Raw genomic sequence first — 6,871 nt, forward strand, 5'->3', positions numbered from 1 at the left:
GCATGATTAGAGTAAGCCCGTTCACTCAGGCCAGTCGCGCTACAGTTACCCACCTTTTAACAAAATTGCCGGGCGGCAGCATTTCCCTCTCTATCCTTACATTCCTTTTCAAGTGAAAGTTGATGAGGGCTTGGCCAAAGAAGAAAGTGTCTGTCTTCAGCCTTTTCAACCTGGTCTGTCACACGATCTCTTTTGCTAAGGCCCACCACACAAAGAAACACTACCTACCCTTCCCAGTCAAAGGAAGGCGGCGGGGAAAACTTCACGATCCTACACGCGACAGCAGGTGTTCGACATAAACTAACAAGTCAACAATGCGTTCAGAACAGTTTCGTCGCTCTGCGCGCACCGCGGCTGACGGTACTTCCATGCCTGTAGAGTTTATCCCGAACGAGCAATGCCCTCCGGGATCACAGCCAGGCCAAGAATTTCTGGAAATTATCCATGGGTCCCGGCCCAAAAATCCTCCCATGTAGATAGCCAGCTCATTCTCGTCGACACCCAGAGTCTACCCATGTATGCTATCGCATTTGCTCGCCACTAACACGCTATAAAATTCCAGAGTGGAACATCAATCGACCGCACTGTCCGACTGACAGAAGAATGTAAGCGTCAGACGACTCTCTAATTTTCATGATCCCTGCCTCGATCTATCCTTGATCCAAGACTGCAGCACAAAGAGACGAGCTGTAGAAAATCGTGTCTGACAAACGGCAACCACACTTGTTTACCACCAATGAAGTGCTGGAAATGTCACAGCCTCAGCGCATGTCTGTACATCAGTAACCATGACATCCCCAGCCCTCCATTTGCTGTTAATAGAAAATGAAGCGCCTGATCAGTGGAACGCGTCCTTTCCACAGAAAGCAGAAAAGCATGCGCTCCAGTTTGGTTCAGAGTAAACTAGGACAAGGCACAATGACCAGGAAATAATATATGATGGAGGCGATGTAAGAATTTGCCGCCTTTGCGCGACCTTTCTGAATAGCTTTCTCTCGGCCCATTTCTGGGTGAGATTGGCCACTCTGCTCGTCATCTTGTCCCAAATCTTCACCTGGGCATCGGGACCAAGCCATACTCCCAGCAATTTAACCAGTCCCTCCAACCAGCGTCCCACGACGTTCTTGGACGGCATGACCCTGCCTTTCCAGGTGCCCTACTGACTTTCTTTGATAAACTTTTGTCCCTGTCACAACCTCGTGTTCTTTTAGAGCAGTGCTCACCAGGTATATGTGCTTACTGTTCGGCACTGCATCTGTGACGTCGTTCGCGTATGCTGACACGGTTCTCCCACGTCTTAGTTCGTACGGAATGCCGCTCAATGCGACCAGTTTCTGCTGCAGTGGCTCAGGAACCAGTATATACAGAAGAATACGAGAGAGGACAATCTTGACCGACCGAGCGCACGGTGTTGAATGATTATGATAACTATTCAGCCGAGCTACAAAGCAAATGTCACTGTACATTGCGTCGATCCAGGCATGGAAAACGAGACCGAAACCGACCACTGTGAGAACGGCCAGCAAGTATTGGTGGTCGACCCTATGTCATCTTCTTTACCCGCCCTGTCTATGATATATCAAATGGTAGATCTGCTTGGGATTGAGCTTGCTTGCGCATCCCCAATAAGTTACTCAACGACAAGAGCCAGCCTCTTAGCTAATACGCCAAAATTTTGAAATCTGCGTGCTGCAGTGTCATGGGCCTAAAATTTCCTACGTGATCCCCTTTCTTTGGGTCCTTTCTTGGCAATTCCACTGCTCTTCGACTCACAGAACAAGGAATTCTTCCATTCTGCTACCATTTGCACTAGAAATCAGGGCCAATCTCGCGGCCAGCACATCGGTTGCTATCCCTTTCCTAAGCGCCTCTTCTAAGTTTCTAAGTTCCCTTCTATTTTATTTCTTTCTGCCAGTGATGCCTTACTAAACCTAGCTGATTCTACTCTAATTGTCCTTTTCAGAGCAATCCACCATTTGCTCTTGACGATTTCCCCAGTCAATTTCCTGCTTAACTAGGTTTTTTAATCGGATGTCTGTAAGCTTGGTACCCCGGAAGTAACGCATTCAGCTTCCAGTAACTGGGTCTCTGCCTTCTAAGCTTATCTAGGTCGACTGCACAGATCACAAATGTGTGGCCTGTATAGCCGATGATTTCGAAAAGTAGACAGCGTATACTGTCCTTATCAGCTTGCCTACACAATAACCTGTCTTGTTATGACCTGGATGACCTGATGCTATTCGTGCACGTCAACATTGGCACGTCCTAGAAATCCAGTCGGTACCTGTCCGACATGTGGAAATGTTTGAGCAGCTTTGCGAGGTTTTTACCACCCCATCTTCTGTCTATTAGCCCTACACAGTTCGGTATTCCAAGACGGTATTCCAATCGCCTACTAACAGAGATGTTCCTAGGAACAGACGTATGAAGAAATCTGGTTGTCCGGCTCCTGTTGCATTAACAGCCACAAGTCTGAGGGACCCCTTCACTACTATTCACATCCAGGTCCACCTTCTGGGTCCCTGAACATAGTCCATATCTTGAGATCCAGACCTCTCCGAAACAAGACTGCTGTTTCACCTCCCATTTCCGGTTGACATGGAGATAAATAGATCTCGTATCAACCAAAAAGGGCATGAATGATTGTTGGTCGGAGAGTGTGGTTTTACTGATAGCCACATCTACACTTAGTGACCTGAAGTCATTGAGTAGTTGGTCATGTTCCCAAGGCGACCCCAGCCCGCGTGCATTTATAATGCCTGTCCTAAACAAGGCCTTGTCAGATAAAGAAATAGATGCGGGAAAGGTTACTTACAGTAATTTTGCTGGTGGGTTGGGAATAGATATTCCGTTCCCATGACTTTACGTGGATGTTTCCAAGAACCGTTCTTTATGCAGTCTTTTGTTGATATTTCCCTTTAAAGACCGAACTTCTTCAAGATACTTCGTTTTTATGGTTTTGTGTGTATTTTGTTATGTTCGGATGACTTTTATGTGCGTTGGACTGTTATTTGTTGGTGTGATAAAATCGGTGTGTGTCAATGTATGCTTTATATATGTGTTCCATCAGTTCTTTGTTGTTTGCACTTATTGTTGTGTACTTAATGATGCCTGAATATTGCCGGTGTTGGGATGTGCGATCTGAGTTCTGAGTGTGAATTGGGTTGTGTTTATGATGGTGGTATTTGTGATAGTAGTGGTGATGGTAGTGATGATGATGCTGTTGCTGACGGTACTAGTGTTGCTACTGTTGGTGGTGGTACTTGTTCCTTTGTTCTCAAAGGCGTCTCCCCAATCTGATCATGCCTGCCAGATTTTCGTGTTGACGTCGGTATGTTTTTATTTCTGTTTTCTTTTGTTAGAACTGCCGACTTTTTGCCATTTAGGCTCTTCGTCGTCCCCCTCACGGCAAAGTTCTTTTTTGTGGGGACTCATATTCCCTTACAATGGAGCCGACCGTCTCCACTTCGGAGGCGTCCGACACCATGACGGTGATATCATTTGCGTACGCTGACACTGCCCTCCCGCGTCCAATTTCGAAAGGTGGCTCGAGAGCCAACACATATAGAAGAGGTGACAGCGGGTAGCCCTTACGGACCGAAAGTGTGATACTAAACGGTTCCGATTGGTGGCCATTTACTTTGACCACCGAGCAGGTATAGCTGTGCTCTGCAGCAATCCAGCCTCTGAAAACTGGTCTTTGAGGACAGCTTCCAAGTAGCGATGGTCGACCCTATCGAAAGCTTTCGACTGATCTAAATTGATCAAGGGCCCACCGAAGCCAGCCTTAATCCCCGCCCTCTCTACGATGTATCGCATAAGGTGAAGGTTGTCGTTGACAGACCTGATCGGGATTGCACACGTTTGTGCCTCCCCGCCCAGACTACCGACGACAAGTGCCAACCTTTTCGCTAACACCTTGGCCAGAATCTTAAACTCTGTGTTTAGCAGAGTTATGGGACGAAAATCCCTAGTACGTCCCCATTGAAGGCGTCCTTTCTCAGCAGCATTACCACATCCCGTTCATAGTTTACTGTTACTTCTTGCATGCGCACGTGATCCTTTCGTTCCCTTGTGAAAACATGGTAGTTTCAACTCGCTGTGATAGTAGATTACTATTATCTGTTTTTGTATATTAAATAGTGGTCAAGACTTTTTTTGTAAGAGTGGTCAAAAAAGTCTTGACCACTATTTAATATACAAAAACAGATAGTAGTAATCTACTATCACAGCGAGTTGGAATTACCATGTTTTCAGAAGGGAACGAAAGGACCACGTGCGCATGCAAGAAATAACAGTAAACTATGAATGTCATTCTTAATTTTAATTTCAATTTTACTTTATTAATAGCCCTCTTCTCTTCTCACATCTTTTTTTACTCATTTTTGATAAGGTTTTTCACAAAAAAACCGAAACATGTAATGTAAATTAATTAAAACACCCCAAAAAAATATTTTTAAAAAGTGGCATTTTCATTTTTATTTCTCTTTAATATATATATATATATATATATATATATATATACATACATATACGCATATCTATATATACATACACATATATAGATACAAAAAAGCAAATGATCACACACATATTATACACATACATGCACGCACTCACACAAAAAAGGTGCATACATATGTGTATACATATAAAGAATAAGCATACAATATGACATCATAGATATCTGGGATAGGAAGTGTAGGTAGATTAGTATGATTTCATATAAGTTACTTGAAAATCATAGGGCAGGAAAATAATTTATTAGGGTAATATAATAGGGAAATTATGTAAAATTATGGTTAGATAGTGTTATATTCGTTTGAAAGAAAAAGAAAGAATAGTTGTTAATATTACAGAATTGAGAGAGAAAAAGGATACTTGCTGTTGTTAAAATAAAATTTAGAAATAGAAAATATTTATTTAGTAACTGAAAAGAAGCAACATATATTACTCGATTTCTTGGAAAATTATCTCTTCAACTCCTTCTTATAGACATAATAACAGGATCTGCTATTTATGCTTACAAGAAGGTTACAATATTATGAAGATGAATAACTCTCTTTTAAATTCGAGAGATGAAAAAGTTTTTTCTTGTAAACATATGTCAAAATTCCTTTTTATTAACCTTAAATAATTTTCTCCACCTCTCTTCCTCAAACTTTTTTCTTATAATTTAGTTCTTTGTGTAATACCTCTCTCTACATAATTACCACCTTTATATTAGATTCCTATCCTTAATACAATCTCTATTTTAACTATCTTACGCTACCTGGTTATTCATATGCTATTCTAACCCCACCAATATCATATGACCCTTTCATATTTTTATTTTCAATTATAAAGCCTATACCAAATATTCATATATCTTTCCCTCTTGCACACTACATATTTTAGACAATTTTTTTACCACTACTTCAAATATATACACACATATATCCATTTTTTTATATGTGATATATTTTTCACAATATGTACTTAAATACACATCTCTCACTTATTATAAATATTGCTACTTATATTATTATTGTAACCAACTATTACCAATCTGTTTGATATTTAACCTTTACTTTTTCTATTGATATACACAAACATTCTTTAATATTTTTCGGTGTATATTTTTTTTACCCTAATTTATCTTATCTATTTTTATTCTCCTTTATTCTTTTCCCCCTTCTCTCAATTTTTTATTCTTCCTTCTTTTTAATCTTTTTTCTTACACTTATTTCTTTTCCTTTTATATAATTTGTATTTTTTTAAATAAATACTTCCATTCTCTACTATCACACATTTTATATTGAAAAATTCGTTTTGTGTCCTTTACAAATCTACCTATATTAACCAAATTCTTATAAATGATATATGATTATACTTACAGTAATTTTTAGCGCACTACAATCACTCTCACTAATTGAACACACTCTCTTAAATTAGTGTCGATACCTTGTTGGTTATGCATACAAAGAGTTTTATAAAAAAAAATTTCTGCATTCTTTTCCCCTTATTACTATCTTTATTTTTCCTTTCTAACTGTTACTACTATCTCTAAAGGTCTTTCCTATTTTTATATTAACAACGTTTGATATAATTGATAGATTAAACATTATACCCCCTTTTTCACTTATATAGTTATTTCTTTTACGTATGTCATGTACTATTCATATTATTATATATTCGTATATAGGTATACATGTGCATGTATACTTGCATATGCCCACATATGTGTATGTGTGTATGTACATGTGTGTGTATATGTATGTGTACATATCTATACATGTATATGTATGTGTATGCATATATGTATATATATACATATGTATATATATATTTGTATATATATGTATACGTGAGTGTATGAATATATGTATGCGTTTGTGTATGTGAGTATTTAGATATATGCACATATCCTTTTTATACTTTCTCTTAGTTTTTCTTCGTATTTCTCCTGTTTTTTTTTTTTATTGCAACAGTATATATAAATGCATACACAAATCTTAAATAACAAACTTCTCTTATTACGGAGATGCACTTGCATAGCAAGTGACCTGATCTGAGATCGTGTGCTGGAACGAAAACAATTGCAGCGTGGAAGGTGTTTATAGGCCATTTAAAATAACACACAAAATCCGTTAGATTCACTTCAACATTTAAATTTAATTTGTCAAAATATTTTCGTCACTTTGAGACCGCGACCTGTTCACTGACAAAATTCTGTGCTGCATCTGAGAAAGTAATAGTTAGTTCATGATATATATGTACATGTGTATGTATGTATGTATGTATGTGCGTGTATGCATCTGTGTACATGCGTATGTATGTGTGCATGCCTATACACATGTATGTATATATGTATATATGTATGTATGTGAGT

The 6,871-nt window shown here is 39.0% G+C and overlaps 1 protein-coding gene across 1 annotated transcript in view; it reads left to right on the plus strand.

Moving 5' to 3' along the window:
- The first annotated feature begins 4,248 nt into the window (after positions 1 to 4,248).
- The window catches only part of LOC106872285 (ankyrin repeat domain-containing protein 42), an 80,150-nt gene continuing 77,527 nt past the window's right edge, over positions 4,249 to 6,871 (plus strand). The window contains exon 1 of the mRNA XM_052968973.1: positions 4,249 to 4,297. The gene's annotated coding sequence lies outside the window, so the exon portion shown is untranslated. The remainder of the gene's footprint in view (positions 4,298 to 6,871) is intronic.

Source organism: Octopus bimaculoides, chromosome 1 (genome assembly GCF_001194135.2).
Source record: "Octopus bimaculoides isolate UCB-OBI-ISO-001 chromosome 1, ASM119413v2, whole genome shotgun sequence".
Classification (NCBI taxonomy): domain Eukaryota; kingdom Metazoa; phylum Mollusca; class Cephalopoda; order Octopoda; family Octopodidae; genus Octopus; species Octopus bimaculoides.